Genomic DNA, 25,341 nt, shown 5'->3' with positions numbered 1-25,341 from the left:
GTAAACTTATTTAATATTCTGTGTATATAGATAATTTATATTTAAATTATTTGATATTATTTATGTGTATATATATAATATATATTATATATATTTGATACTACAATCAACCATTTCATACAAATTAAAATTAACGAGGAGTTCACACAATTAACAAAAGTCTAATATTTATCAAATAAATAAACACACATTGTTAATCATCTTTCGACTCTTCCTTTGTCTCAGAACCATCAAATTTCGATTCTTCTTCTTCATCGTCATCATCAGTCTCTTCCTCAATCATTTGCCTTGTAGAACACGGAATCCACTTCCTCAAGTTTAGCTTCATAGTCGACGAGAGACTCTATTTGATCGGTATCTCCTAAAATTGTCTCAATTGGTACTTCATCGCCTTGAAAGGCATCATCCATTTGCTTTAATTGTGCAGTAATTGTGTGCCTTGCTTTCGTCTTAATCACGACCCACCAATCTTGTCGATCACGTATCCCTTTTGGATAAGGAGCAAAGTATACTTGCTCTGCTTATTGTGCAATTATAAATGGTCAAGCTTTCTGTACCTCCCTCCATGTTTCACATCAACAATCTCATACTATTTATGGATTCGCCAACCTTGATTAGGAGTTAGGTCAAACCATTTTTTTCGGTAGTCCTAGGAAATCCAATTGAAAAATCTCTTTCAATATTCCGTAGTAGTCATATTTTGACTGTCCATAATCGGTCCCCGTATGCATACACCGCTGTTGATTGTTGACTTGCCTTTACTTCTGGCATCAATGTCAAATTTGTATCCATTGACGTAATTCGTATTACAGATCTCAACCATCCTCAAAGGTCCTTTGGACACGCCTCATATGAGTTCATCGATAATTATGTTTTGTGGGTCATAAACCTTAAACATAAAAAGGATAAGTTAATTGATAATATATTAGTCCGATGAACTAAAATAGTGTCTTGCTATTAAAATATATAGATACTTACATACTATCTAAACCATGATGTGAAGCCTTTCTCAATTTCATAGTCAACTTCGTCATCATTTAACGTAGGTGTTGATACTCGCACGAAACCTGTAAACAGGCTGCAAAACATATATAAATTCACATCCATCATTCACTTAAATTATGACCACTTTATAATTCCAATATAATTTATAGTAGCTTACTTTATAAAATGTTTGGACAATATCACAATTCAAAAACACGTATAATGTTGCAGCATCGTATTCTCTATCAGTGAGGTAACGCCTACAAGCCTCACCAGTAAGACGACCAGGCTAATTGAAGATTAAAATTCTAGGGAACTCCGGGTTGAAAGTACCACTGTCATATTTCGAGGCACTCTAGTTCATCGAGAGCTGACATGATGTTCAAAGTAATACGAAGCAAATGTCGATGTCTCTTCCATTATATATGTTTCACAAATAGATCCTTCCACTTGAGCTTTATTTTTAACCTTCTTCTTTAAGAAGTGAAGGAACCTATTATAAAAATCAATCGAACATAATATTAATTCAAATGAAAAATTATAATAATATGACAAATCATAATAATATAAATAAAATACCTTTCAAAAGGATACATCCATTTGTATTGTACAGGCCCACCCATCCTTGCTTTGAATGGTAGATGTACTAGGAGATGTTCCATCGAATCAAATAAAGATGGGGAAAAAATACGCTTCAATTTGCAATGATCACAGGAATATTCGCCTCCATGATGATCAATTGATCCTCTCACAGTGTAGTTGAACATATATCTCTATAAAAGTGACTCAGCTCAGTAATGGCAGCCCATATGGGCTCCGACAATCCCCAAAATGCAATTGGAAGAAGATGCTCCATAAAAACATGGCAGTCATGACTTTTCATCCTGAACAGCTTTCCTTCTCTCATGCCTACGCACTTGGATATGTTGGAGGCATGACTGTCTAGAAACTACAAACTGGATACCCAATGGCAAACAACCTTTTTTGGCTCCATGTTGAGACAAAATTGTGCTTTCGGTTTGAAAGATTTACCATTACCATTCTCCACCAACTCTAAAGCTCTGCGTTTACAGTAATACGGAAGGACTAATTGAGACTTAACATTATCCTTTGTTCTTCCCTTAACGTCCATACATGTATTGAAAATATTATCAAAAAGTTATTCTCAATATGCATGACATCGAGGTTATGTCGTATCTGATTGTTGTGCCAATAAGGCAAATCCTAGAAGATGCTCTTCGTTGTCCAATTATGTTCTTGGACATATCCCGACAATGATAATGGCCCCATATCAATGATCTATGGACAGTTCCAAACTCATGCTAGCACTTCTTCCCCAGACAAACATGGAGGAGATTATGATCTCTCAATTCGATTCTTGAAAAATGCATCATTGTTTCACCTAAAAGGATGTGTCGTATCCAAAAATTGTCTGTGACAATCAAACCATGAATTTTTTCTATCAGTTTTCAAAGTAAATGTCTTTGAATACTCCATGCAGCAAGGACATGTTAATTTCCCCTAAGTCATCCATCCAGACAGCATACCATAGGCAGGAAAGTCGTTGATAGTCGACATCAATGCAACTCTCATAACAAAATTTTCTTTCAGATACACATCGTAGGTTATCACACCTTCGCACCACAACTGATTGAGCTCTTCTATTAGATATTGTAGATAAACATCGATTTTGCTCTTCGGATTTTGAGGACCCAAAATGATTATTGTCAGGAATATAAACACCCTTTTTATGCACATCCCAGGCAGTAAATTATAAGGAGTCAAAATGACATGTCAACATGAATAGTTCTTACCAGATTGTCCAAAAGGAGTGAATTCATCAGCACACAAACCTAATCTTATATTTCACAGGTCTGAAGCAAAATCTCGATATGTTCGGTCAAAGTGTTTCCATGCTTCTCCATCTGATGGATGACACATGTTGTTGGACTTGCTTCGATGCTCATAATGTCATCTCATCTCTTTTGCTATAACTGTTGAACTATAAAGCCTCTGAAGTCTGGGAATCAGAGGAAGGTACCATATACATTTAACTGAAATATCCTTGTAATTTCCTCATCCAATTCTCCGAGATTTATAACGGTCTACCCCGCAAAATTTGCACCGCCTCTCATTCGCGTCATCCTTATAGTATATCATACAACCACTCGTACAACAATCGATTCATTGATACCCAAGTCCGAGTTTAGACACCAAATTCTTGGTTTGATAGAAGTCCGCAAGCATCCTATTATCTTCCTACATAGTCTCTTTCATTAGATGAATGACGTCATCAAAACAACCCTAGGGTATATTGTAGTCAGTTTTAATGCTTAATAACCTCATCGCAGTAGACAACTCTAAGTGTGACTCACATCCGTCCTATAGTGGAGCTTGGGCAGTAGGCAACATGTCAAAGAAAGCTTGCGCATCGGGATTAGGAGGTTCCGACACAAAATGTTGGTTGTTATCCTTTCCTTATAAGAACTCATTCCCAACCGAAGGTTCAACAGCTTCCATCACCATCTACTTGTATGGATTGAAATTAGCCAGATTATTGTCTTGCCAGTAATAATTTACAGTATCTGCTTGCACATCGATAGTCACCACAGTGGGAATTTCAAGCATTTATTCACTATAAGCTGTCCAGTAACGATATCTAGGCTGAAAACCTTTTCTGTATAAGTGCACCCTTATTATCCAACCCCTTAAATCTTGTGCATTGACACCTCACACATGGACACCTTATTGTTCCTGTGTTCACAAATCATGGATTATTTCCACACGCATAACAAATGAACTCCTCAACTCGGCTAAAAAACTCGTCACTAGGCCCCATTCGATTGGGTTCGACCCTATTGTAGATCCATTTACGAGATTCAAGAACCTCCATTATCAAAGGAAAAAGATGAAGCAAGGAAGATGAAGGGGAAGAACAGAATGAAAAGAGAGAGAAATGGGCAAAATAAGCAACAATGATATACTAAAATAATTTGTTGACATATTAACGACGGAATTTGCAATGGAATTATTTCCGTCACAAACTTTGTGCAAGAAAAAGTAGACTTTCGATGGATTTTTGTGTCAGAAGATAAAATTTAGCGATGGAATTTGCAACAACATTATTTTTGTCGCTAATTTATACCAGAAAAAGTAAGATTTTCTGAAAGTGGTGTCGGAAGATACAATTTAGCAACGAAATTTTGTGTCCGTCACTAAATCTGTTGCTAAAGTCCATCGTTGTTCCGTTGCAAATATTGGTGGGAATTTGCGCCTTAACCTGCAACAGCATTTGTGATGAATTTTTTTACAACGGAAAAATCCGTCTCAAATTTCGTCACAAAATGTTCTAAAATTTAACAAACTTTAGCGACGAAAATTTGTGAAAATTCCATTGCAAAATCTATGATTTGCAACGGAAAAAATTTCATCACAAATATTCGTTACTAAATAGCTGTTTTCTTTTAGTGATCATCACCTATGTCACAATCTTCTTGGAAATCGATCCAAGATATTTAAAACTTTACTTTTTTTTACTTCTTTCCTATCTAGTTTAATTGCTTGTTCGTTCTCTTGCCTACTCTTACTAAACTTACATTTCATATATTCTGTTTTAGTCCTACTTAGTTTAAATCCTTTAGACTCTAATACTTGCCTCCATATTTCAAGTTTTGCGTTAACTCATGATATTGTCTCATCCACTAGAACTATATCATCAGCAAACAACATACACCAAGGTATCTCACCTTAGATATGCTGTGTGAGTATGACCATGACTATAACGAACAAAAACATACTTAGTGTTGACCCCTGATGTAATCCTATCGTGCTGGGAAACTCCACTGTAACTCCTCCAATAGTCCTAACACAAGCTACTGCTCATTCATACATATCCTTAATCATAGTGATATAGCTAGTCGGGACTCCTCTCTTCTCTAAAATCCACCATATTACTTTCCTAGGCACCCTATCATATGCATTCTCCAAAGCTACAAATACTAAATGGAGGTCTTTTCCCTTTTGTCTATATTTTTCTACAAGTCTCCTTAGTAGAAATATCGCATCCGTTGTGGACCGTCTTGGCATAAAACCAAATTGATTTTAGGATATTATGGATACCGATCTCAATCTCCGTTCCACAATTCTCTCCCAAAGTTTTAATGTGTGGATCATAAGTTTGATGGCCCTATAATTAATACAACTTTGAATATCACCCTTGTTCCTGTATATTGGTACTATGGTGCTTCTCCTCCACTCATCAGGCATCCTACGGATCTTAATAATTTGATTAAATAACCTAGTGAGCCATACTATGCCTACATCACATAAGCACTTCCATACTTCAACTGGAATTCCATCCGGTCCCATGGCTTTACCCCCTTTCATTTTCCTTAAGGCTTCCTTCACTTCAGTCTCCCTAATACGTCTTACATACCACAGATTCCTATTTTCTCGGGAGTTATGGAGATTTTCAATGCTTCCTCCGTGCCCGCCAGTAAGCAATTCATTGAAGTAATGTCTTCACCTCTCATTAATTTCTACATCTTTCACTAAAACTCTATCATCTATATCTTTGATGCATTTTACCTATAATTTTTTTATCCAATGTATAATTTAAGACTCATATAAGTTGATGTATAATTTAATCCTATCTATTGTTTGGAAATAATCTAATATTAGGCTTGTATAGTATAAGATTTGTGGTAATACGTCTGGGTTACCCCCCAATTAAAGTGAGAGTGATAGTCTTTTTTGTCATTTGACATATTATTTCTTACATTAAGCGACTTGTATAAAATAAAAATGAGTTGGAGGTGTTTTAATATTATACGACCGATATCGTATAAGAACCACTTTTGTATAAAGTTATACTATCCTGAGTATTTTAAAAATCGTCCAAACACTCGATAAGTTCATTAAATGATAATTTTACACTATCCGAAGTCTTATCAGCTCATCCAAACGGAGCCTAAGAATTTAAAATAGTATAAATTTGTTATGTAGTTTTTTTGTTGAATTTGATTTTTCATCAAGTAAAACAGGGCACCATGAAATTCAAAATCTTGCAAACTTCTCATTTATAAGTTTTCTTGAATTTTTTAAAATATCTTCCTCGACCAAACTCTAGTTTCTGCTCCTCGGCCTTCAACTGCTCGTACTTCAAGTTCTTTTGGTTCTGCCTTGTTTTCTAGTGATAAGATTATAGTAGCCAATAAGCTTTTGAAAACCCTCAGTGCCATGGAACGTGAATCCTGCCTTCATCAGTCCATGTTTCATAACCTAGAGGTCGCAATTTATGAGCCCCTCCAGGCTTTTGATTTGACAGATGTTATCTAGGAAAAACTCCTGATGTTTTTGAAGGACCTTCCTATCTTGATCAAGGACTTCAATAGCAATAGAACTCGGCTATCTGAACTCAACACTGAAAAAGATAAGAGAAAAGAGCTCGACTCCAAACTTCAGGGGTTTAGTTATGAACTGGAGTCTTCCCTGGCAGTTGTGGTGGCAAAAGGAAGACTATCTATAAGTTGAAACATAAAATCATAAGGCTCCAGGCTGAGGTAAAGATTCGTGAAAAACTCTGTCTGGCATCTTGCGGAAGAACACTGCTACTTTGAAGGATTCTAAAGCTGTTTATGCTCAAATGCTGATGTTGGATGATAATGCTCCTACAATTGCAAGTGAGATATCCTTTATTGAAGTCAACACTATAGCTTCCATCGCCAAATGGGATTAGTTAAAAGAAATTTATGCTGAGTTGGTGATTCCCCCTGAAGAGGCTGCTCCTTCTACTGTGCCAGCAGAAGTGTCTCAGGTTGGTGACGATGTCATTGCGAACGATACCTCTAAGGTGTAACTCCTCCTGCTAACGCTTGATAATCTTCTGGTTGATATGAACTCTGGTTTCTCTCTGTTTAGGACTATTTTATTGCTTTTTCCCCAGGTTTCCAATGAGGTTCACTTCAATGCTCTTGGAATCTTTCTGGATTTTTATGGCTATGATTGGTTATGTTTTTTTTTTGCGATTTTCTAGTAGTGTATTTTTTGGATATTTTTTGAATGGTAAATGGTAGGATAATTTGGCTACTGATTTGCATTCCTAAGTAATAGGAGTTTTATTGTGGTAGGGTAGGATAAATAGGGTATTTATTCTGGGTAAAGACATTTTTGGCTTTTTCTGCATGCTAGAAGGTTAGCAAAAAACATATTTATCCATTGCTTCCCATAAGGTAGGGTAATAATACCTTTTGAGATAGCTCTTATTTATAAGATGCTTGTGTTGGGTCCTGTCCAGATATTGTAGCTAGTATAGTCCGCCTTTCTTCACTTCTGTCACATGATAGGGTCCTTTCCAAGATGGTGACCATTTTTCGTACATTGAATCTCTTTGGCCAATTGGGAGAATAGCTTTGCAATCTAGGTCTACTACAACAAATGTATTTTCTTGCACTCTCTTGTTGTAAGCCTTTATAACCTTCTGCTTCTAAACTTGAAGATGATCATAGGCAGCAAGTCTGCCTTCTTCAAAGCCCTCCAATTCTGTCATCATAGCTTGATAATAATCTACAGAAGATAGTTGGTTCTGCAACGCTACCCTTGTTGACTTGATTGCTATCTCCATAGGAAGAACTACGTCCTTTCCATAAGTTAGGATAAAAGGTATTGCTCTTATTGTTGTCCTTTTTGATGTTCTACAGGCCCAAGGAGCTTCTAAAAGAGCCTCATGCCAATCCCTTGGCCTATTTTCTACAATTCTTCCAAAGATGTTCTTTAACACTTTGTTAGTAGACTGTACTTGGTCATTGCCTTGAGCATAATATGGCGTAGAATGTGAAATTTGAAAACCATATTTCAAGGCAAAAGCTTGTACTTGATCTCCAAAGAATATTGTGTCTCAGCTTGCCATAATGTGCTGGGGAAGACCGAATTTATGAATGATGCTCTCTTTGATAGCCTTGATTATGTCTTGTTAGGTTATGGATTTGAGTGGAAATGCCTCTATCCATTTTGTGAAGTAATTTATTTCTACTATGATGAAATGATGTCCTTCGTTAAAAGGTGGGAAAATTTTCCCGATGAGATCCATAGCCTATCCCCTAAATGGCCATAGCTTCACGATAGCTTACATGGCAGTAGCTGGTACATGTTGAATCTATCCGTGTATTTGACAAGGCTGGCATCCTTTGATGCAACCTGCCAAGATAGAATGTCAATAGTATTCGTACCTTATGATGAGCCAACCTATTTTTCTTCCTGCTTGATGAGCTCCGCAAACTCCTTTATGTACTTCTGCCATGATCTTCATAGATTACTCATGACTTAGACATCTCATGAGTAAATCATCTTCTGGGCTCTTCTCGTAAAGTTCCCCATCTAGCAGCACGTAGTTGACTGCCCTCCTTCTGGTCCATCTTTAAATTTGGATATTTCAGGAACTGAATCAAAGGATTTCTCCAATTTGAGTTTGAAAACTTCACGTGGAACGCGTCCAGAACTACAAGTGACATTCTTTTGATAGAAGGTAATTGTCTCCTTAACACTATGATGGTTCTATCATAGGCACCCTGAGGAATCTTGACTCCTTTTGTAGCCACCTGAGCAAGCTCATTTGCTTTTATATTGAATCTCCTTGGAACATGAGACACAATTGCATCATCAAAATCTTCTAAAAGTTACTTGGCTGTAATGTAGTAAGGTGCAAGGTCAGAACTATGACATTTGTAGGTGTCTCCCAAGCAGTTGATCACCAACCAATTGAGAATCTCCAATGACTTTGATGGTTCATGCACCTAACTCTCTGATGATATCTAGTCCAATGATGACTACTTTCATACTCCGCCTGGTTGTTAGTACAATCAAAATCAAACTGAAAGGACATAAATGTTTTCTTACCATCAAGAGAGATAATGACAATACCACATCCTAATATAATGTTTGTTCTCGATCCATCGAACAAGAGTGTCCTAGGAGTATAGGATATAGAGCATGTTCTTAACTCCTAAGACTCTATTTCTTAAATGTCTAGAGAAGGATAATCAGCAAGAAAGTATGTGAGTGCATGTCCCTTCACCGCCTTTTTGAGGTGCATATTAGAAAGAAAATCACATCAAGGCGAGACCATTTACCGATCCTTCCCCTAATGATCAGTCTAGACAGCAAATATTTGATGAGGCCAGTCTTGCACAAGAACAAACCTAAAACTGGAAGCATTTAGTGTCTGAGTTTGGTAGCTGTAAAAAATAGATAAAGTTTCTCAATAAGAGGATATTTTACTCTGTAGGGGATAGAAACCTATTGAGATAGTAAACCGCTTGCTCTTTGCCATTCTTATTGTCTTGAGCTAAGAGACAACCAATGGACCCTTCTGCTTATAAGATATAAAGTTTCAACATCTTCATGGGCATGGGAGGAGTCAGGATAGGAGGTCTTGCTAGATACTCCTTGATCTTTTGGAATGCTTACTGGTGTCTTTCCTCCCAGATGAATCTTTCTTCCTTTTTCAATTTCAGGAGCTTAGAGAATACCTAGACTTTCCTAGCAAGATTTGAGATAAATCTATTGAGGAAATTGATATGTCCTAAGAATCTTTGAAGTTCCTTCTTGTAGCTAGAAGGTTGTGCTTCAAGAATGACTCTGGCTTTGATCTTGTCAACCTCGATGCCTCCTTTATGAACCAGAAATCCTAAGAAATTTCTTGCTGATACTCGAGAGGTGCACTTTAAGGGGTTCATCTTTAGTCCGTATTTTTGCATTCTGGCCAGTGCTCGCCTGAGATCTGCAAGGTGTTCCCCATAGGAAGGAGACTTGACCACCTATTATCAATGTAGATTTCCGTGAACCAGCCTAGCATGTCATGAAAAATGGAATTCATGGCCCTTTGATATGTTACTCTTGCATTCTTCAAGCCAAACGGCATCACCACCCATTCAAACGTTCCTAAGGCAGTTGGGCACCTGAACGTTGTTTTGGGTGTATTTTCTGTTGCAATAAAAATGGTTGTAACCTGAGTGTCCATCCATGAAGGATAGGACTTGATGCTTTGCTGCTCCGTCCACCAGCATATTTGTGATATGCATAGGGTACTCATCTTTTGGTGTAAAAAGATTTAGATTCTGGAAGTCATTGTAGACTTAGATATTCCCTTTCTTCTTCACTATAGGAACATTATTAGATAACCATTTAACGTACCTTGTAGTTCTAATGAACCCAACTTTGAGAAGCCTCTCCAGCTCATTTTTTACTACTAACATTACTTCATTTGACATCCTTCTGGTAGGTTGCTTATACGGTCTATAGCCTTTCGTGATTGGTAACCGATGCTCCATAAGCTCCCTAGAGAGGCCTGACATCTCCTAATATTCCTATGCAAAATTGTCTTCAAATTCTTCAAGTAATTGAATAATTTATTCTCATGTTTGGGGGTAGGAGTTGACTGATGAACAACGGTCATGCAGATTCTTCTGTTCCAAGATTAATTTCGTCTAGAGGATCTTGAAGGTCAACTTTGAGGTCATCTAGCTTCACTAGAGCTACTTCAAGTTCTTCTAAAAACGACGCTAATGTCTTCATCATAACGCCTAGATTCTGCATAATTTACTGACGCTAAAAATGAATTCTTGTCTGCCTTGATCACTTCTATGTCATTCTCATTCCAGAATATCACACATTGGTGCAAAGATGACGGAACTACCATGTAGGAATGTATTTAGTCTCTTCTCAACAGAAGATTGTATGAAGAACGTGAATTAATCACAAAGAACGGAGTAGTCATGGTCTTGTTGCCAATAGTGAGATTTACAACTAGAATACCCTGAGTTGTGGATATACCTCCTGCAAAGTCTGATATAGTAGCATTAGTAGAAACAAACTCATACTCTTTCCTATCAATTTTGTGCATGGTAGATCGAGGCATGAGATTTGCTGCTGATTAGTTATCCACCAAGAGCCTGTTGACCAGCATTCGATCCACATATCTTGAAAGATAAATGGCCCGCAAGTGCTTAATCATGCTGAGTGTTGGCTTTTCGAGCATAATGCAGGATGCTGTCTCATCTTCTGAATTTGTAGAAGCTTCCTCTTGATTGATCACCAATGGCTGGTTTCCCTGAGACTTTTCTAAAGAACTCCTTTGGGACTCATCTTCGATTAACTTATGGTTTTCTTCCTTGATTGACTCTGTTTTCCCACGTATTCCATGCTTGTCACGTTCCCTCTTTTCCAAGTAACGCAAAGCCAGTTGTTCTTCCTCGCACAACTCATCACCACCACTGTCCACCAAACCTGCATCATGTTCCTTATTTTATAGACAGACCCATGTTTAGATAATGTGATGAGGATGCTCTATGCTTTGTTGACCTATACATTATGTAGCTTGAACAAGTCAATGAATATATAGGATACTCGTTAAATCTTTGATTGCAATGAACGAACGTATTGTTTTGTTTTATGACTTCTAAAGCCTCTTTAACCTTTTGACCTTTTTTTTTTGAATTGCCAGGAAAACACATTAAGGAAGACTCAATTCTTCGGTGGATGAATATAATTAATAATCATTTACTTTTTTACTTTTTTGCTTTTTGAATTGTCCGCGTCGCCAGCACTACCCAAGTTGGATAATTTTCATGAATATAATTCTTTTTGATTTGAATTGAATATGAGTAGTGCTAGGTAGTCAATATAGTGATAGTCCATGGGAGTTTAAGTATTTTAAATGAAATTTTAAAATGTTTAAACTCTCAAAATATATGTTAGATTTAAAAAAAAAAATTACATATTCAGAATCAGAGCATAAATCTCTTTCTAAAAAAATCCATTGTCGATGAGTTTTATCGTGTAAATCTTAATTTCATTTTTTTTTCAATGGAATTTCTTAATTCTATTATTTTTTTCAATGGAATTTTCAAAAACAATAATTCAGAACTATAACAATGAATTATAGACTGTTCTTTAAAAAATAATAGAATCTATGTTAAAACAATAAATTTTGTACAATGAATTATGAGATAAAAGAGTGGAAATAAACCTGATGGGCTCCTGATGCAGCGCGGCGTGATGGAAGGAACACGTACTTGGACCTGTTGATTCGACACACGAATACCAGGAACAAGTCTACTTAAATCTGTTGATTCGACACACGAATACCAGATTTAAGGCTTCAAAACTTTGTTTATTCTAGTGAATACCAAAGAATTAGAAAAGACTAGCCGTCTCTTAATTTTATTCAATCAAAAACTCCAGAACTGAAATTCTTCAATGAGGGTTACAACCTTAAATAGTAAACTAAACGAAACCCTGAACACTTGTAATAGGAAACAAATACTTAAAAAAGATAGTAGACTTCTAGAAAAATAATACTAATTGATTTACAAACAATTGATTTCCTAAAATACCAAAATAAAATATTTAAGAGAAATATCGCAATCTCAATCTGCATCATTCTCCCCTTGTTGGAGAAAACTCGACCTCGAGTTTTAAAGAATTGTCGTAAGAAAACTCTGAATTTCTCGATCATTGTCATTGCAACAAAAGAACAAACTTCCAACTCATGACATTTTAAACTCTTGATTAAATTCAGAAACAACGTTAATAAAGAGCCTTTACCAGTGGGTCGTCAAGTCATTCTGTAATAATAAAATCCACATATTGTATCTCTACAACAAGTCCTTGATGAAATCTTTCTTTAGCTACAAATTTCGCAGTTTTTTCCACACCAACAACTAGTTCTAATAGAAACTCCTCTTTATCTTCCGGATAATCATCAAACACTGATTCAACCAAGTACGACTCTGACTTTCGATCTACCTCCGACTCGTCAACATCGTTGTAAACATCGAAGATAGGATCTCCTATTGGATCGAAGATCAGTTCTTCTACAAGAACAACCTCTAAATCGAAAAAATCAAGAACATCTCTCGCATGATCATAGACCTCCTCACTTGGAACCCGTCCACCACCACGATTTTCATGTTCATAGGCCTCCTCTTTTGGAACCCGCCTATTACCACGATTTTCATATTCATCGGCCTCCCTCTTTCGGAACCCGCCTACTACCGTGACCTTCACAAACTCTATCAGCTCTACCGTTGCGTACCATGATTGCGAAGGAAGACCTTGCTTTGATACCAACTGATGTAGCGCGAGATTATAAACGCAGAAAATCAATCACACAAAGTAGAAACAAGTTCCTCCACAAACCCCAATTGCTCACAACGAGGAATATGGGTTCAAACAGGCTCTCAGAGCTGCTGTATTAATTCAATAGTAATATCCAAAAAAACTGCTTGAAAACCCTAGCATAATAAGTCTTATAGGCTCCACGTAGGAAGCTTGCAAAAATTAATCCAAAAGACTAAAATATCCCAACACCAAAATAAGGAAACAGATTAATAATAAAACAAACAAAAGATTCATAAACAAAACATAAGACGTCATGCACTAGTATGCTTCTTGTTACTCTTCATACGATCAAACTTGTCATTCTTCATACGATCAAACTTCTCAAGGAATTGCAAAACTACGTCATCTTCAACGCTCCAAGCAACATCCATTGCCCCTGCATCAGCTCCATGGGCTACATGTCATTTTTGATTGAATATTACGTCTTCCCCATCAAGTATTTATTAAACTTGTTGGACCATACTTGATGGCAAAAAACACGTGCAAGATCATAAATTGCACCAGACTCAAGATCACACCATAGCCTATCAGCTATCTGCATCTCCTAAAAATATGCTCAACATCTTCATACAAACCTCCACAAACTAAGCAGCCTGCAAAATTTCCAATATGCCGCTTCAAAAGATTTGACTGAGTAGGAAGAGCATTATGGACAGCAGACCACATGAAATGGCGAATATTTACCGGAACTGTCACCGACCACAATTTAGGCCAAGGAAAACCCTCCGTAGCACTCGAAGAAGATGAAGAAGGTTCCATTTGATACTTCCAATACATAGCTTGATGGTACGCACTTTTCACCGAATATTTCCCATTAGATTCCCAATGTCAGATAACGGTATCTAAAGTTTTCTCATGAGGTAAAGGAATTGCCAAGATGGATTCAGCTTCGAACGGGAGAAAAAATCTCAAACTCTACTAAAATTTCATGTTCTATATTGATCATCAATCAAAAAACTAATGTTGCTCACAGCAATATCAGCAACCAGAGGAGAAACTAGTTTAAATAAATGAGGAGTTGGCAACCAAGGATTCACCCCAATTCGTATCCCCAGCCCACTCCCAATCTGCCATCTTACACCACGACCAATCAATCCAATGGACTGCCACAAGCTCTGCCATGTGAATGATGGATTTGTACCAAGCCGTGCCTCAAGAACAGAGCATGAAGGACAATACTTCGTTTTAAAAATTGTTGCCACCAACGAATTAAGACTCTTGAGAATTCGCTAGATATTTTTCCCAAGCAGGGCATCATTAAAACATTCCAAATCTCTAAATCCCAATCTACCCATTGCCTTAGATTTTGTCAGTAAGCTCCAACTTGACCAATGACCAGCCATACGCCACATAATTAACTGAGAAATGGATCGAGGAATTTTAAAGCACGACATAGCATATAAGGGGATGGCTTGCACAACAGACTTTAACATAACTTCCTTCCCACCTTAGGACAAAAAATTCTTGTTCCAACCATTAATCCGCTTCGTAACTCTATCCCGAATGTATTCAAAAACTTCTTTTTTGGGTTTCCCAATCATAGCTGGTAGGCCTAGATATCATTCATGAGATTTCGCCACAAAAACACCAAGTATGCTCGTTATTGTACTCATAGCTGTAGAAGGGGTATTCTGACTAAAAAAAACATTGGATTTTTGAATGTTTACTAGTTGTCCAGATAAAGTCTTATAATTGTGGATCACATTCAACAAGCCCTGACATTCCTCCCCATTTGCCTGACAAAATAATAGACTATCATCAACAAAGAAAAGATGAGAAAAACGCGGGGCACCTCTAGCCACTCTAACCCCTTGAAATACTTTATTAAGCATACGAGAGAACGCTTCTGCATAAAGTATAAATAGGTAGGGAGAGAGCGGATCATCTTGACGAAAACCCCGATGTGGACGCTAAGAACCATGAGGCTGCACATTAATAATCACAGAACACTAGACAGACTAAATACATTCCATAATCAAACTCACCCATCAGTCATGAAATCCCATTTTACACATAACCAGTTTCAAAAAACTCCATTCGACACGATTATATGCCTTCATCATGTCTAGTTTGAAAGCCATGTAAGGCTTCCCTCACTGCATTTAGTCTTAAGGTGATGCATTACTTCAAAAGCTATCAAAATATTATCTGTAATGAGCCTTCCTTTGACAAAAGCACTTTGGGAATCAGAAATTAATAAAGGCATTAAGGATTTCAACCGATTCGCTAACACCTTTGAAATCACTTTATAAGTGACATTGCACAGACTTATCGGTCGAAACTCAGCAACCCTTTTTGGATTAGGCACCTTTGGTATGAGGCAAATATGTGTATCATTTACTTTTTCCAACATCTTTCCATGCCAAAAAAATTCTTGAACTAGCTTAATAATGTCATTTTTAATAAGCTCCCTATAATGCTGAAAAAATAAGGGAGGCATACCATCCGGGCCTGGGGCCTTAGTAGGATGCATTTGGAACAATGCCTGATGAATTTCCTCCTCTGTTGGCTGCCTAATAAGTGCGTCATTCATACTTGGGGATACTCTGCCATAAAACTCCGAAAGCTTAACTCCTTCAACTATAGGATTATCAGATTGGAAAAGCTTTTGAAAAAAATTAACCACAACCGGTGCAATATGCTCATAATCCTGAATCCATTCTCCAAGCTCAATTTCAATTCCGATAATGCGATTCTTTTTCTTACGTTGACTAGCTTTCTTGTGGAAGAACTTTGTATTACGATCACCATATTGAAGCCATTCAATGCACGAGCGTTGTTTCCACATCTCTTCTTCTCTAAATAGTAGTTCATTGATTTCCAATTTCTAGCTGATCACTTCTCTCTACACTTCCCCATCTTGTTGCTGACAAGAAAGCCAATTCAACCTCTTATTTTTGGTATGAAGCATATTATTGACCCTCCCAAAAACCAACCTATCCCAAGATTGTAAGCATACTACCAAGCTTTGAATCTTTTCCGTGATCATGCCCTGAGCCCCATCCCATTCTTGGTGAACACATCATCCAGCCCATCATGACACATCCATATTTCCTCAAAACTAAAACGTCGCTTCAGTTTCGTACCACAAAAAGGAATTAAATCCACAAGAATGGGATTGCGATCCGACACAGAGGATACGCAATGTGTGACTTGCGCATTAAGGAATAAGTTTCTCCAATGCTCATCCGCAATAGCTCGATCCAAATGCTCATAGATCAATCCTACTTGGAGATTGTTGCACCACGTGTATTTACTACCCAAATAACCCAAATCATGCAAAGAACAGTCGTCCAGACAAGATTGAAACTCACCCATAGACCTACCACTTCGTTGTCTCCTACCCAATTTTTTAATAGAATCAAGAGTTTCATTAAAATCCCCAAGTACCATCCATGGCAAAGATGAGCGACCCCGGAGATGACGTAGCAAGTTCCAAGAAGTAGCTTTCTACCCTTGAACCGAATCACCACAAATACCAGTCCTTCAACCAAGTTGGAATTCTCTTCAGATAAGTGCTGGAAAGAGGAGATCATGCCACGCATATCATTTGTAAGGCGTAGTAACTGGTCTCTAAATGGGGCCACTAGGTTGGGATCACGAAGTAGTACCCTTGCAGCGTTTGAGCAAGTGTCAGAAACTTCAGCTGTCATGGCCTGCAAGTCAATGGTCAAGTTTTCTTTCAAGGACTTGGTTGCAGTTTGAACTTCTTCTGTGGTTGGAGGGCCAACAGGAACTATTTCAGGAGTGATAGAAGCAGACAAAAACTCAAAGTCTAGACCGTTTAATGGGTTCTCAAATTCCTCAAGGTTCACTGTTCTGATAATACGAAAAGGGGCATCACTTACAGAAGCCTATAAGGATAATATGCGGATTAATATCAAGAAATTCAATATGGGTAAGGTCAGAGAATGGTTGCATACCTGTGAGACAGGGCTAGCTCGAGGATGCACAGAGGAAAGAGGATCAACTTGGTAGAGTCTTGGTGGGTCAATCTTTTCTTTCTTAATAGGACAATTGAGACTGAACGGAGAGACAAATTGAGCAGCAAAGGCCTCGTTACCATAATATGATGGTTCATCTTTGGAGACATGAGGAGAAGAATCAGTCGATTGGTTTTCGTCGTCTCTCTCAGAGGATTCACTAAGATTGATGGGCTGGCTAAATGATTTTCGCAAAGTATGCTTGTCACGCAGACAGATCGATCATTTAGTTGGAAGAGAACTCTTAGGAGCAACAACTTTCTTTGAGGATTTGCTAGTCTTTGGCTTCTTGTAAGGGGGACTAGAGGGTGCATCAGGAGTCTCTGTCATAAATAGACCGTGGGTTAGAATGCAGGTCAGGCAGAAACAGACAGAGATCAAAAAAGCCAAACGATCATGTTAGCTTCAGGGGTACGTATCTTTTTCACCTACAATTCTTACAATAGTGGTGGATACGGGAAAAATTTATTTTTCTTGCTTTTGCCACCAGAATTGAAAGGTTTTGCCTCTTGAAGGTTTATGTGGAGGAGGTACTATAAAGAAAAAGGAATCTAGCATATGGTAATTGAGGATTTGGTGTTCAATGATGGTATTCTTGGAAGTAATGGATACCCGTGGATGATCAGGGGGTTGAAGAGCTTGGGAGGTAATTCGGGAATGCCTTGAGTAAAACCAAACTAACGGGACCAGTACTGAGGAATGTACAGTTCCAAACCGCAAGTGGGATTTCATGGATGAGATAGGGTAACTCCAAGGTGAAGATATCTGCATACCAGGAAACTGGCCCATACTGCTGACCGACCTCTCATTGTTTTTGTAGAAAATATGACTAAACCAACAAAGTTGGAAACTTTCAGGACTGAAGAAAAGTGCATAGAGATAAATAATTGTCCAGACACCTTCATTGGATGTTTGGATAGTTGAATCCAAGGGCAAAAAGGTTAAAGAATCGTGAAGTTATAGCCAAAAATGGAAATCTACACAAACTGTCCAAACACCTTATAATCTGTCTGGACAGTTGGAACCAGAAGATTTAATCGTCCACATAGATTTCTCAACTGTCCGAACAGTTGTCCAATTTTTGCATTCTGAGAATAGTTAATTGAACTGGGTTTTTGGGTATTTCTCAAATGTATCCAATGGGAGAAAGCTTTGTAAGGGTAAATAGATAATTGTACTTGTAAAAAGAGGGGAAAACTCTAAGATTTGGGTTTTTCTTTCTCATTCATTCACTCTTGAACATCTAGCCACCATAGTTTTTCTCTCTCTTTCTCTTTCTAGGGTTTTGCTTAGTTCTTGTGATCTTGATTGTAAACATTGGTTTTCCTCTATAAAATTGATGTTTATTCTCATTATAATGAGTGACTAAGTTCCCTTTCTAGTTTCTAGTCCTGAACGGTGGGTGCAAGGTTTCGATTACTCAAGGTATGTTCAAAGGGTGTTAGCTTCGATCCCTCTCTTTTAATTTCGTGATAGTGTTTTGATTGGATATATGAGAATGACATATTTGATTGTATTCTTGGATTGTCTAGTCTAGGGATTGCATCTAATGTGTTCGATTGAGAATTGTTAAACCCATTGCATGATTTCCTTAATTAATCGAGTTTTCCATTGCATAACTACTAATTATATGTATTGATGATGGGGTTTTGGGTTAATTTAGGAATGTGCATGGGAGAGTTATGGTTAATTGATCTTTGAGTGTGAAACTAGGGTGTTAGTCAAGCCAAGCCCCAAGGGGAAACATTAATCCATAATATTAGATGTTTATCCCTTTGTGTTCATCGTAGATTAAGAGACCCGATGGCCTACATGTATGAATTGAAGTCTTATATCCCAATTCTCTTTGCATATACATGATTGATAGTATCACACAATGCATTGTGTATGGTTGTGTGTGTTTGCAATGATACCTTGAGTATGAGAACCGAGTAGCCACCGGAAAGGATTAGAGACTAGATGTTTTTAATTAATTGTTTTAAATCCAATTCTCACTTGCTTTGGTTACAAAAATCGCTTATGCTACCAAGTCATTCGGCCATCTTTAATACTTGACAGATGTGATTAACTTAGTTTCCTATGGGCGATGGATGTCACCTTGTTTGCTTTGTGGTAGTGGAACGTTGTTTGAGAGAGATTTGTGTATTTTTTTATTCCCTACTACTTGCTTGCATACTTGGTGTGGTTATCTTTTCTTGGAAACCTATTGTTGATCTACCCTTGCCTTTGCTTATTCTCATGAATTCTTGCTTTGAATGCACCTTCGGTTGAGATCTCTTTGCTTGAAACTTTTTGATTACTATCTTGTGCTCCTTGTGCTTAATTGAAACTTTGTGCCAAAATGTCGTTATCTAGAGGGAGTAGTGTTCATGCTAATGATGTGGGGGGTGGTCAAGGAAAAAAAATTGATTTGAATACATTGCGTTGTTTATTGCAAAATGTGAACATAAAGGAATTGTTAAATCCTAGGCATGAACCAAATGTCCAAGGAGATAATGTGTTGCAAAATGTGCCAGAAATTGTTCAAAATGATAACCATTTGCAAAATATGACCATAAATGGTCCACATGATCATGTATTTCAAAATTCACCCCAACATGATTTTCAACATCCCAATGAACCACTCATGCATTATATGCCTCATGCGCCCCAAGTTCTACAATATGCATATTATGGGCATGATGTGCATGCTCCTCCTCCTCCTTTGCCACTGCTTATTTACATATATCAATTCTTCCAATTAGTTTTGAGACAAGTAAAATTGTGTTATGATCACATGGGTTCGAGCTTTGATAATTAATTTTCTATGCCTTTATTTTTTAACGTTCATTCCACCTATCAAGCTACTGCGAGTACTGAGATTAGAAGCATCGACTCCTTGCAATATGATTTTGGCACCAATAGAGTTGCAACAAACAACTTCTCCAATGCCAATACGCAGCTTGGACAAGGTGGCTTTGGTGTTGTTTATAAGGTAATATCGAGGAAAAAATCGGATTAATCCAAAATGAATGTATCTTTTTATTATTGATTTTGTTTGTTCCAGGGTATATTTCCAAACAGAGGAGAAAAAAAGTGACGAGTAAGGAGAGAGGAGAGAATAAAGTAATAAAAAATATTATTTTATATTTAGGAAAGTGAATAGTGATTTTCTAGATGTAGGGAACGCTGTTAATGTTCTGTAAAATAAGTATAATGAACCTCTAGATAATTTGATATAGAGGTATATTTTGTTAAGTTCTCTACAATTGTTATGACGCAGAGCAATTGAGCAATGGAAGGATTTAATAAAATATCACTTGCTTCCTTGACACGTGTCAAGATGGTCCCTACATTTTGCAAAAGACAACCAATCTCCTTGTGACACGTGATAGAGACTAAATCATTTTTAAGCTAATAATTATTCGTTTTGTAAGTTTTTGATTGGATGGTGGCCTTAAATCTGGGGGACAGTTCCCAGAAACTAGGACTGCCTGAGATTCAATGTCCAAAAGGTTACATATTAGGAAATTGTGATTTTAACGAATTATTTTTCAAAAGTGATACGTTGAGAGATAAACGATATTTCAGCAAGATTATGTCAAAGTGAGTCCAGGAGAAACAGGAGGTTGTTAGTTGAACATTCGTGATTTTTCTCAAATTTGTTTCCAATTGAAACACAATGCCACGAAGCCCAAGTCATGTTCGTCCTGCTCATCAAAGAAGAACACATTTTTTCACGATCTTTCGTGTAGAAGCATACTCAAAATGATACAAAAAAAGTGCCTCTACACTACACTATTCCTAAGGGCATGAAGAATGAATGAAAGGCAACCCTTAGATTAAGGTTTTAACTCCTTTCTTACATGTCAAAATATCTATCTATCTTACAAAGTTTTCTCCCATTGGTTACATTTGACAAATACCTAAAAACTCAGCTGAATTATCTATTCTTGGAATGTAGAAATCGGGCGACTGTCCGGACGGTTGAGAAATATGTTTGGACAATTAAAACTTATGGATCCAACTGTCCAGACGGATTATAAGGTATCATGTCACCGATTTCTTCATTCTCAGAATTTGAGTCTCTATTCCATTTCTGAGAGGTTTCACCTCGTTTACAAGGGAAAATATTCTCAAAAAATTATGCATCTCTCGTTTCCATGATCGTATGACGTGGATGTCATCAATTTCAGATTTGTGTACCAGAAATCTTAATGCACTGCTATTTTGAGCATATCCGATGAATATGCAATCCACCGTCTTAGGTTCGAGCTTTACTTGTTTTGGTGGTGGTACAACCACCTTAGCAAGACACCCCCACACTTTCAAATATTTGAAGGATGGTGGTCTCTTATTCCACATCTCATATGGAATGCTACATGTTTTCTTATGGGGCGTTTGATTAAGAATGTAATTAGTAGTCAAGACTGCTTCCTCCCACAAGTTTTGTGATAGACCTGAACTTATGAGCATGGAATTAACCGTCTTTTTTAAAGTTCGATTTTTCCTCTCAGCAATTCCATTTTGTTGAGATGTATATGGTGCTATAGTTTGGTGAATTATTCCAAACTCAGCACACAACTCATCAAAGAGAGTAGAATCATATTCTCCTCCCGTATCGGACCTTAGTGCTTTAATTTTTGTACCAAGTTGAGTCTCAACCTCATTCTTGTACTTTACAAACATGTCCATTGCTTAACTTTTGCTAGTTAATAAATAAATATAGCAATAACGGATACAACCATCAATGAAAGTAATGAAGTACTTCTTTCCACCTCTACGTTGAACAAATTTTAAGTTGCATAAATTTGTATGGATTAATGCCAAAGGCTCAGTACTTCTTTCCATATTGGGAAAGGGTTTCTTGGCAAACTTTGCTTCAACACATGTTTCACATTTGTGGTTGACATCCAAACTGAATATGGGAATTAAACCTAAGTTTGCCAATTTTTTCAGTGTACCATAGTTTACATGTCCTAATCTACCATGCCATAGAAAAGGAGAAACAACCATGTAAGCTGAAGACTCTTCTTTATTGATAACAGTCTTTGGGTACAAGAATTTAGACTTTCCGTCTATTACAGCACATTTGGCTTTAAAAAGCCCACCCTTGATATACCCATTTCCCAAATAAATCCCACCATTGGAGAGTACAAATTTGTTTGACTCAAATACTAATTTGAATCCTTTCTCGATCAGAGTGGGCACTGATACCAGATTCTTCTTGATATCTGGGACATGCATCAAGTTCAGCAGCTCAAGCTTCTTGCTAGAAGTGAACTTCATGATCACCTTTCCAACTCCCTCAATGGTGGCTGGAGCAAAGTTAGCCATATAAACCTTCTCACCATCATATTTCTTCTCATATGTTGAGAATAGCTCCTTATGGACGCAGATGTGTTTGGTTGCACCTGTGTCCATCCACCAACCTTTGGTGTTTGTCACTATGTTCATCTGAGAGATGATAGCACAAAACACCTCTTGATCTTCCTCCTCTTCAACTAGGTGGGCTTGCTTCTTTCCCTTGCTATTGGCCTTGTCCTTGTTAGGACACTTCCTGTAATCTTTGGCCCGGTGTCCAGGTTTGTCGTAGACAAAGCAAGTACCCTGGAACTTATTGGGTTGCTCTTTCGACTTCCCTTTGGTCTGGTGCTTCCTCTTTCTCTTCCCATGTTTGGACTTGGAAGTTTCCACCAGGTGGGCCTTAGAAATTTTTGAAAGTGCTAACTTCTTCCGATTGTCCTCCTCAATCCTAAGACGTACCATCAATTCCTCCATGTTTATTGCCTTGCACTTGTATTTCAAGTAATTCTTGAAATCAGCCCAACTAGGAGGTAGCTTCTCGATGACTGCCCCCACTTGGAATAGCTCATTTGTTACCAATCCCTCAGCATGTATTTCAAGCAAGATGAGTTGGAACTCTTCAAGTTGGTTGACAACAGACTTGCCATCCACCATTATGAAGTCAAGAAATTTGGCCACCATAAATTTCTTAGTACAGGCATCCTTGGTTTTGTACTTCTTTTCAAGAAAGTCCCAAAGCTCTTTGGCTGAAGAGGTTTTGGAGTACACATTGTACAGGTCATCAACTAATCCATTAACGATATAGTTCCTGCACAGATATTCATTAGCCTTCCAAAACTGGATTGCTTCTATAGTTGTTGTTTGCTTGCCTGGTGACAGAACGGGGCACACCTCGTAGAGGTACTTGACAAGGTTCAAGGTGGTCAAGTAGAAACGCATCTTTGGTTGCCACCTTTTGAAATCATTACAGGTAAACTTTTCTGGCTTTTCGACTGGAACCATTACACGGTCAACCAGAGGAGTCGTAGTCGTCCCATCAGCATAAGCTGGAGCAGCAGTACCTCCAATAGGAGTAGTCATCGTTACACAACCTGGGTTGTTCAAACCACCAAGGGGCTATGAAACCTTGGACGTTTGAGAATATTCTTCTAGCTTTATGCCCTTTTAAGGCGGTCGAATCTGTAGCTGATATGAATTTCAAGTGGGTCTCGATTGGCTTCAATGTCATAACCTACTGTTGGCTCTATTTGGTTGCAGATGCCAAAAAGATAATCCCTGCCTTTATGGAGACAAGATCAGACGGTTACAGGTGTGCTAGAGACTTGCAATCAGTCTCAAAGTGTAAAACATATTGTATTGTTATTGCACTGAAGAAGAATGGGAAGATCAGAGTCTACGTCGACTTCCAGAATCTGAATCTTATTACACCAAAGGACGAGTACTATATGCCTATGGTAGACATGCTAGTGGACCGAGCAGCAAAGCACCAAGTCCTATCCTTCATGGATGGACATTCAGGTTACAACCAGATTTTCATTGCGGTAAAAGACACACCCAAAATAGCATTCAGATGCTCAAGCGTTTTAGGGGCATTTGAATGGGTGGTGATACCATTCAGCCTGAAGAATGCATGAGCTACATAGCAAAGAGTCATGAATTCTATTTTTCATTACATGCTCGGCCGATTCATGGAATCTACATTGATAATGTCGTGGTTAAGTCTTCTTCTCAGAGGGAGCACCTTGCGGATCTTAGGAAAGCACTGGCCAAAATGTGAATATACGGGCTGAAGATGAATCCCTTGAAGTGCGCCTTTAGAGTTTAAGCAGGAAACATTTTAGGATTTATCGTTTATCAAAGAGGCATCGAGGTTGATAAGAACAAAGGCAGAGCCGTTCTTGAAACACAACCTCCTGGCAACAATGATTTGGATTTAATTGCAAGCTCACAAATCGCACAAGTAATAAAATGATGAGTAAATTATCGTTCCCATGAGGATGTATTGGCAATCAAAATTAATGTCAAGCAAGCAACAACTATGTAAATTGGGTGAAAATGATGAGAAGGGAAGAGAATGAAAGAGATAATATATTTCCCTCTCTCATGTTTGGATAGATAAAAAATGAGGGAAAGAAAAGTGGTTTAATTTACTAATTGATCTTTATTTTTTTTTCATGTTTAATGTTATGTACAAAGGTTGTTTGGATTTTTAACTTATAAATACTTAATTAGTCATTCATTCTCTCCAAATGACTCCATTTTGGGGAAGAAGAATTTTAACAAAAAAATAATAAAATCTTCCTCCTAAATTCCCTTAAATCCTTCCCCTTAATTTTTTGTAAACTATCTAAACAAAAGAATTGTAAGAAAACTTCATTTCCTTTCTTTTTCCTTTCCCCAAATCCCTCTATCCAAACACACAAAACTATTATTACTAAAAATAAATACTAGCAAGAGGTAGTTGTTCCACAATTGACGTTCAAGATGGTAAGAAAAGTTCTTCCATAAATTTTCAAATACTAACCATATATATATGAAATGGAGGGTTGGGTCTACAAATATGTTTTTATCAAGACAGCCTACGGCTTGTCAATGTGCAGTACGTGTTGACTTATACATAACTTCATATGGGACCTCACAAATAAATGACTCTGTACATCACATGCTGGCAGGCTTACACATCAATGAATTAAAGACTGTTTAATCGAAACCCTACTTACTTCATTAGACCACCTTATTCACGTGTTTTGGATTTTTCATACCGACAAGTGCACTTGCTGCAACATTATGCACCATAACAAGTTTTAGGGGCAATTATTGAACATAAAAATGTGTGGCTGTGGAACTGGCAATCAAGTTATAAATGGCACTATCTATTAGTTTCACAGATATCTTCACTTCCTTTATTCCC

At 37.6% G+C, this 25,341-nt stretch overlaps 1 pseudogene; it reads right to left on the bottom strand.

Annotated features, from left to right (window-relative positions):
- Window positions 1–2,446: 2,446 nt before the first annotated feature.
- Window positions 2,447–6,224, bottom strand: LOC119992744 (annotated as a pseudogene).
- Between the last annotated feature and the right edge of the window lie 19,117 nt (window positions 6,225–25,341).

Source organism: Tripterygium wilfordii, chromosome 23 (assembly GCF_013401445.1).
Source record: "Tripterygium wilfordii isolate XIE 37 chromosome 23, ASM1340144v1, whole genome shotgun sequence".
NCBI lineage: Eukaryota > Viridiplantae > Streptophyta > Magnoliopsida > Celastrales > Celastraceae > Tripterygium > Tripterygium wilfordii.
Note: the sequence above shows the minus strand (reverse complement) of the source record. Positions and strands in the feature narration are given on the sequence as shown.